The following is a 7,229-nucleotide window of genomic DNA, read 5'->3' as shown; positions in this document are numbered from 1 at the left end:
CTAGATGCACTATTGTAAAGTGGCTGTTCCACTGGTTGTCATAAGGTGAAAGCACCAATTTGTAAGTCGCTCTGGATAAGAGCGTCTGCTAAATGACTTAAATGTAAATGATTGGAGCGCCCTTCCTGGTTCTGAAAGGACAGCGCCAGAATCAATGATGTTAAAGTTGTTGAACCAACTTTTGGTGCTGAAGGGTAGCTGAAGGATGGCTGAAGGACAACTGAAGGATGGCTGAAGGGTGGCTGAAGGATAGCCGAAGGATAGCTGAGGATGGCTGAAGGACGGCTGAAGGACAGCTGAAGGATAGCTGAAGGATAGCTGAAGGACAGCTGTCAGATAACTGAAGGACAGCTGAAGGATGGCTGAAAGATAGCTGAAGGATAGCTGAAGGATGGCTGAAGGATGGCTGAAGGATGGCTGAAGGACGACTGAATGATAGCTGAAGGATGGCTGAATGATGGCTGAATGATGGCTGAAGGATGGCTGAAGGACGACTGAAGGATGGCTGAAGGACGACTGAATGATAGCTGAAGGATGGCTGAATGATGGCTGAAGGATAACTGAAGGATGGCTGAAGGACGACTGAAGGATAACTGAAGGATGGCTGAAGGACGACTGAATGATAGCTGAAGGATGGCTGAATGATGGCTGAAGGATAACTGAAGGATAGCTGAAGGATGGCTGAAGGACAACTGAAGGATAGCTGACCGATAGCTCAGCCATTCGGCCAATTCAGGAACAAACAATAATTTGCAATATAATCTAATAGGCCTACATGGTATAGCTATTAGTAGGCTACAGCCTAATGGAAAAACAAATACATATGGCCAGCAGCATACCACCCTGCATACCACTGCTGGCTTGCTTCTGAAGATAAGCAGGGTTGGTCCTGGTCAGTTCCTGAATGGCAGACCAGATGCTGCTGGAAGTGGTGTTGGAGGGCCAGTTCCTCTGGTCTAAAACAATATCCCAATGCCCCAGGGCAGTGATTGGGGATACTGCCCTGTGTAGGGTGCCGTCTTTCGGATGGGACGTTAAACGGATGTCCTGACTCTCTGAGGTCATTAAAGATCCCATGGCACTTATCGTAAGAGTAGGGGTGTTAACCCTGGTGTCCTGGCTAAATTCCTAATCTGGCCCTCAAACCATCACGGTCACCTAATAATCCCACGTTTACAATTGGCTCATTCATCCCTCTCCTCTCCCCTGTAACTATTCCCCAGGTCGTTGCTGTAAATGAGAACGTGTTCTCAGTCAACTTACCTGGTAAAATAACAGATAAACAAATAAATAAAATACAGCTTCATATCATTGCACTGTTTGCGAGGAGAGCTTTAGTTGCCAGTAGGCATTTCATTGTATTGTGTCATGTATTCTATATCATAAATATACTTTGATTTGATTGACTTGAATACATTGTTACAATATACCCTGTTACAGTATAAAAGAAAACAGATGTGGACTATCAATTCATATAATTTATTTGCATAGATTATACATGCTATCAAATTAATTGACCAAGTAGTGAATATACATCATTACTAAGTAGAACTGAAGGAAATTAGTTTTAAAACAGACATAAAAATCAATCTATTGGTGTGGCGTATTCACGCATCTCAACATACTAGAACCTAAACACATTATTACCTCCAACTTGGCACGATTCACATTTCCAATTTCCCCTGACATACCAAGCTAGAACGGGCCCTAAATATAACAGGGCTCAACCAATAGCCAGCGTTGGCTAAATATCCCAAGCAGGGCTACAGGCTCTAGTGTTGGCTAAATAGCCCAAGCAGAGCTACAGGCTCTAGTGTTGGCTAAATAGCCCAAGCAGAGCTACAGGCTCTAGTGTTGGCTAAATATCCCAAGCAGGGCTACAGGCTCTAGTGTTGGCTAAATATCCCAAGCAGAGCTACAGGCTCTAGTGTTGGCTAAATATCCCAAACAGGGCTACAGGCTCTAGTGTTGGCTAAATATCCCAAGCAGAGCTACACAGTGTTGGCTCCCAAGCAGGGCTACAGGCTCTGTGTTGGCTAAATATCCCAAGCAGAGCTACAGGCTCTAGTGTTGGCTAAATATCCCAAGCAGAGCTACAGGCTCTAGTGTTGGCTAAATATCCCAAGCAGAGCTACAGGCTCTAGTGTTGGCTAAATATCCCAAGCAGGGCTACAGGCTCTAGTGTTGGCTAAATATCCCAAACAGGGCTACAGGCTCTAGTGTTGGCTAAATATCCCAAACAGGGCTACAGGCTCTAGTGTTGGCTAAATATCCCAAGCAGGGCTACAGGCTCTAGTGTTGGCTAAATATCCCAAGCAGGGCTACAGGCTCTAGTGTTGGCTAAATATCCCAAGCAGAGCTACAGGCTCTAGTGTTCCCAAGCAGGGTTACAGGCTAGTGTTAAATATCCCAAGCAGGGCTACAGGCTCTAGTGTTGGCTAAATATCCCAAGCAGGGCTACAGGCTCTAGTGTTGGCTAAATATCCCAAACAGGGCTACAGGCTCTAGTGTTGGCTAAATATCCCAAGCAGGGCTACAGGCTCTAGTGTTGGCTAAATATCCCAAGCCACAGGCTCTAGTGTTGGCTAAATATCCCAAACAGGGCTACAGGCTCTAGTGTTGGCTAAATATCCCCAGGCCTACAGGCTCTAGTGTTGGCTAAATATCCCAAGCAGGGCTACATGCTCTAGTGTTGGCTAAATATCCCAAGCAGGGCTACAGGCTCTAGTGTTGGCTAAATATCCCAAGCAGGGCTACAGGCTCTAGTGTTGGCTAAATATCCCAAGCAGGGCTACAGGCTCTAGTGTTGGCTAAATATCCCAAGCAGGGCTACAGGCTCTAGTGTTGGCTAAATATCCCAAGCAGGGCTACAGGCTCTAGTGTTGGCTAAATATCCCAAGCAGGAGTACAGGCTCTAGTGTTGGCTAAATATCCCAAGCAGGGCTACAGGCTCTAGTGTTGGCTAAATATCCCAAACAGGGCTACAGAAACTTCCAGAGAGGATCAGGCTCCCTGGGCTTTGCGGTGGCCACTCTGGGTTGGGTGTCCTTGGCAGAAGTGTTACCGTAACCAACTGGTCAAATATTGTTGTGGGTATTATGAACGTCACGGCGAATTTGGATCCTCGATCTCATTGGTGTGATGATAAGGTCCATGTGGCTAAACAACATATTTTTTTTATCAATGTTCTGATTGGCCAAAGTGGTAAAGCCTCTGACGGACCTCTGCAGTGGAAACACAGCCTATAGGTCTTCATCATTCTATCCACTACCAGAGAGAAGAGGGTAGAAACCACCGTTTACCTTCCTGTAGGAGGCTGTATCCTATAGGTCTTCATCATTCTATCCACTACCAGAGAGAAGAGGGTAGAAACCACCGTTTACCTTCCTGTAGGAGGCTGTATCCTATAGGTCTTCATCATTCTATCCACTACCAGAGAGAAGAGGGTAGAAACCACCGTTTACCTTCCTGTAGGAGGCTGTATCCTATAGGTCTTCATCATTCTATCCACTACCAGAGAGAAGACAGAGAAGAAACCACCATGCCTCTTGGCTGCTATACATCTGTATTTCGTTTGTCATTCTATCATTTTTCATGTAATTTTAGTGGTATTTAAATATAATTTATTCAGCATTTATCAGAATACCTTTTCCAGAAATAGTTTTACCAGCTTCATGTTTTCTAACATTGAAAGGTGAAGGAGTGCCAGTCCTCCAGCAGCAATACTGACCTGGTGGTAGGCACGCCAGTCCTCCAGCAGCAATACTACCCTGGTAGTAGGCACGCCAGTCCTCCAGCAGCAATACTACCCTGGTAGTAGGCACGCCAGTCCTCCAGCAGCAATACTACCCTGGTAGTAGGCACGCCAGTCCTCCAGCAGCAATACTACCCTGGTAGTAGGCACGCCAGTCCTCCAGCAGCAATACTACCCTGGTAGTAGGCACGCCAGTCCTCCAGCAGCAATACTACCCTGGTAGTAGGCACGCCAGTCCTCCAGCAGCAATACTACCCTGGTAGTAGGCACGCCAGTCCTCCAGCAGCAATACAACCCTGGTAGTAGGCACGCCAGTCCTCCAGCAGCAATACTACCCTGGTAGTAGGCACGCCAGTCCTCCAGCAGCAATACTACCCTGGTAGTAGGCACGCCAGTCCTCCAGCACCATACTACCCTGGTAGTAGGCACGCCAGTCCTCCAGCAGCAATACTACCCTGGTAGTAGGCACGCCAGTCCTCCAGCAGCAATACTGACCTGGTAGTAGGCACGCCAGTCCTCCAGCAGCAATACTACCCTGGTAGTAGGCACGCCAGTCCTCCAGCAGCCTAGTATGCACGCCAGTCCTCCAGCAGCAATACTACCCTGGTATTAGGCACGCCAGTCCTCCAGCAGCAATACTACCCTGGTAGTAGGCACGCCAGTCCTCCAGCAGCAATACTACCCTGGTAGTAGGCACGCCAGTCCTCCAGCAGCAATACTACCCTGGTAGTAGGCACGCCAGTCCTCCAGCAGCAATACTACCCTGGTAGTAGGCACGCCAGTCCTCCAGCAGCAATACTACCCTGGTAGTAGGCACGCCAGTCCTCCAGCAGCACGACAGATTTCAGACACGGCCACTGACTGACTCAAACATGTTATTTACAGATGACAAAGAATTTAATTCAAAATCAACTGATACAGAACAAGACTTATAAAATATTAGAATATCAAAAAGAACCAACACCCTGCCAACATATCAACTTAACTCAACATCTCAACATAACTCAGCATCTCAACATAACTCAACATAAAGATCACCTACCTTTATCACAACTAACTAACTAGCACTTAAACCTGTGTTATATTAATCAAAAAGACAACACACAATATAACAACTCCCTTTATCTCAACTAACTAACACTTAAATCTTCTTCTGGGACAACACCCTATTCCCTACATAGTGCACTACATTAGACCAGAGCTCTATGGTACCCTATTCCCTACATAGTGCACTACTTTAGACCAGAGCTCTATGGTACCATATTCCCTACATAGTGCACTACTTTAGACCAGAGCTCTATGGCACCCTATTCCCTACATAGTGCACTACATTTGACCTGAGTCCTATGGAATAGGGTGGCATTTTGGAAGCAGGCAATGTCTGAGCCCGACAGTTGATGTGGGCTCCTATCCTCTCTCTGAGTCTAGCTAGGACTGATGTTGTCCCTGGTTCACCTCTGCTCTGCTGGACCCTGGTCTCAGTGGGGGAGGGGGGGCGCTCTCAGGCACCGACCCAGGCAGGACGGGTACCTCGCGGGCAGGCAGCGGCTCCAATCTGGGCCCCCCGTGGGGCCTTCCCTGAAGCCATCCTCTACCCCTGACTGGCCACAGTGGATCTGGAGGGGGAGGGGCTGGTCGCTCCTCCTCTACCCAGCACGCCTGCCTGCTGGCTGGGGTCCGGCCGCGACCAGGGCTGCCTCTGGGGCTGGCTCCACCACGAGGGCTGGGGGCTGGGCTCTACCTAGTCTGGGGGAGCTGTCCCAGGGAGGCCGAGTGAACACGGAGGGGGCCTCCATGGGGGGGGATGGGTGTTGGAAGGAGGGAGGAGGGCGTGCTTCTTCTCTAAGCTGCCCTGACTCTGGCCTGGTCGCTCTCTCCTCCTCGAAGTGCACCTATAGGGGAAACAGACGGTCTTCATATCGGTCTGTCTGTCTGTCTGTCTGTCTGTCTCTCTGTCTGATCTACTTCTACAACAAGACTGCATCATAAATGGCACCCTAATCCCTTTATAGTGCACTACTTTAGACCAGAGTCCTATGGGCTTATAGTACTAACCTGTGGTCTAGGTCTGCCTGCTCCCTGTCTCTGTAGACACTGTAACCTCCTGAGGAGAAAGGCCTTGTCCTTCCCCTCCTAACACCACAGAGAGAGAGAGAGAGAGAGAGACACAGGAGGAGGAGAGAAATGGATGGATTAGACAGGGAAGAGAGGAAGGGGAGAGAGGGGAGAGAGAGGGGGGAAGAGGGAGAGAGGGAGGAAGGGGAGAGAAGAAGAGAGGAAGAGAGAGAGAGAAGAGAGGGGGGAAGAGGGAGAGAGGGGAGAGAGAGAGGGGGAAGAGGGAGAGAGGGAGGAAGGGGAGAGAAGAAGAGAGGGAACACTGAGGAAGAGAGGTGAGTGTGTGTTTGTATAGGTGTGTGTGTGTGTGCTTCAGTGTATGTATGTGTAGGAGAGCCTCACGTTGACGATCTGTTCCCGTAGAGACATGATGAGACGTTTACGACCCTGAGTCACCTGCCACAGGAAGTACATCACCACCCTACAGGAAGAGACATGATGAGACGTTTACGACCCTGAGTCACCTGCCACAGGAAGTACATCACCACCCTACAGGAAGAGACACGATGAGACGTTTACGACCCTGAGTCACCTGCCACAGGAAATACATCACCACCCTACAGGAAGAGACACGATGAGACGTTTACGACCCTGAGTCACCTGCCACAGGAAGTACATCACCACCCTACAGGAAGAGACACGATGAGACGTTTACGACCCTGAGTCACCTGCCACAGGAAGTACATCACCACCCTACAGTAAGAGACACGATGAAACGTACATTACATGATGACCCTGAGTCACCTGCCACAGGAAGTACATCACCACCCTACAGGAAGAGACACGAAATTACATCACCATGAGACGTTTACGACCCTGAGTCACCTGCCACAGGAAGTACATCACCACCCTACAGGAAGAGACACGATGAGACGTTTACGACCCTGAGTCACCTGCCACAGGAAGTACATCACCACCCTACAGGAAGAGACACGATGAGACGTTTACGACCCTGAGTCACCTGCCACAGGAAGTACATCACCACCCTACAGGAAGAGACATGATGAGACGTTTACGACCCTGAGTCACCTGCCACAGGAAGTACATCACCACCCTACAGGAAGAGACACGATGAGACGTTTACGACCCTGAGTCACCTGCCACAGGAAGTACATCACCACCCTACAGGAAGAGACACGATGAGACGTTTACGACCCTGAGTCACCTGCCACAGGAAATACATCACCACCCTACAGGAAGAGACACGATGAGACGTTTACGACCCTGAGTCACCTGCCACAGGTAATACATCACCACCCTACAGGAAGAGACACGATGAGACGTTTACGACCCTGAGTCACCTGCCACAGGAAATACATCACCACCCTACAGGAAGAGACACGATGAGACGTTTACGACC

At 49.1% G+C, this 7,229-nt stretch overlaps 1 long non-coding RNA gene across 1 annotated transcript; it reads right to left on the bottom strand.

Annotated features, from left to right (window-relative positions):
• Nucleotides 1–5,494: 5,494 nt before the first annotated feature.
• LOC135564793 (uncharacterized) lies at nt 5,495–6,290 on the bottom strand. Its single transcript, XR_010461271.1, has 3 exons — nt 6,212–6,290; nt 5,810–5,887; nt 5,495–5,646 (listed from the first exon to the last, which is right to left on the bottom strand). It is a non-coding gene; the product is annotated as an uncharacterized LOC135564793 (long non-coding RNA).
• Between the last annotated feature and the right edge of the window lie 939 nt (nt 6,291–7,229).

Source organism: Oncorhynchus nerka, linkage group LG26, assembly GCF_034236695.1.
Source record: "Oncorhynchus nerka isolate Pitt River linkage group LG26, Oner_Uvic_2.0, whole genome shotgun sequence".
Taxonomy (NCBI): domain Eukaryota; kingdom Metazoa; phylum Chordata; class Actinopteri; order Salmoniformes; family Salmonidae; genus Oncorhynchus; species Oncorhynchus nerka.
Note: the sequence above shows the minus strand (reverse complement) of the source record. Positions and strands in the feature narration are given on the sequence as shown.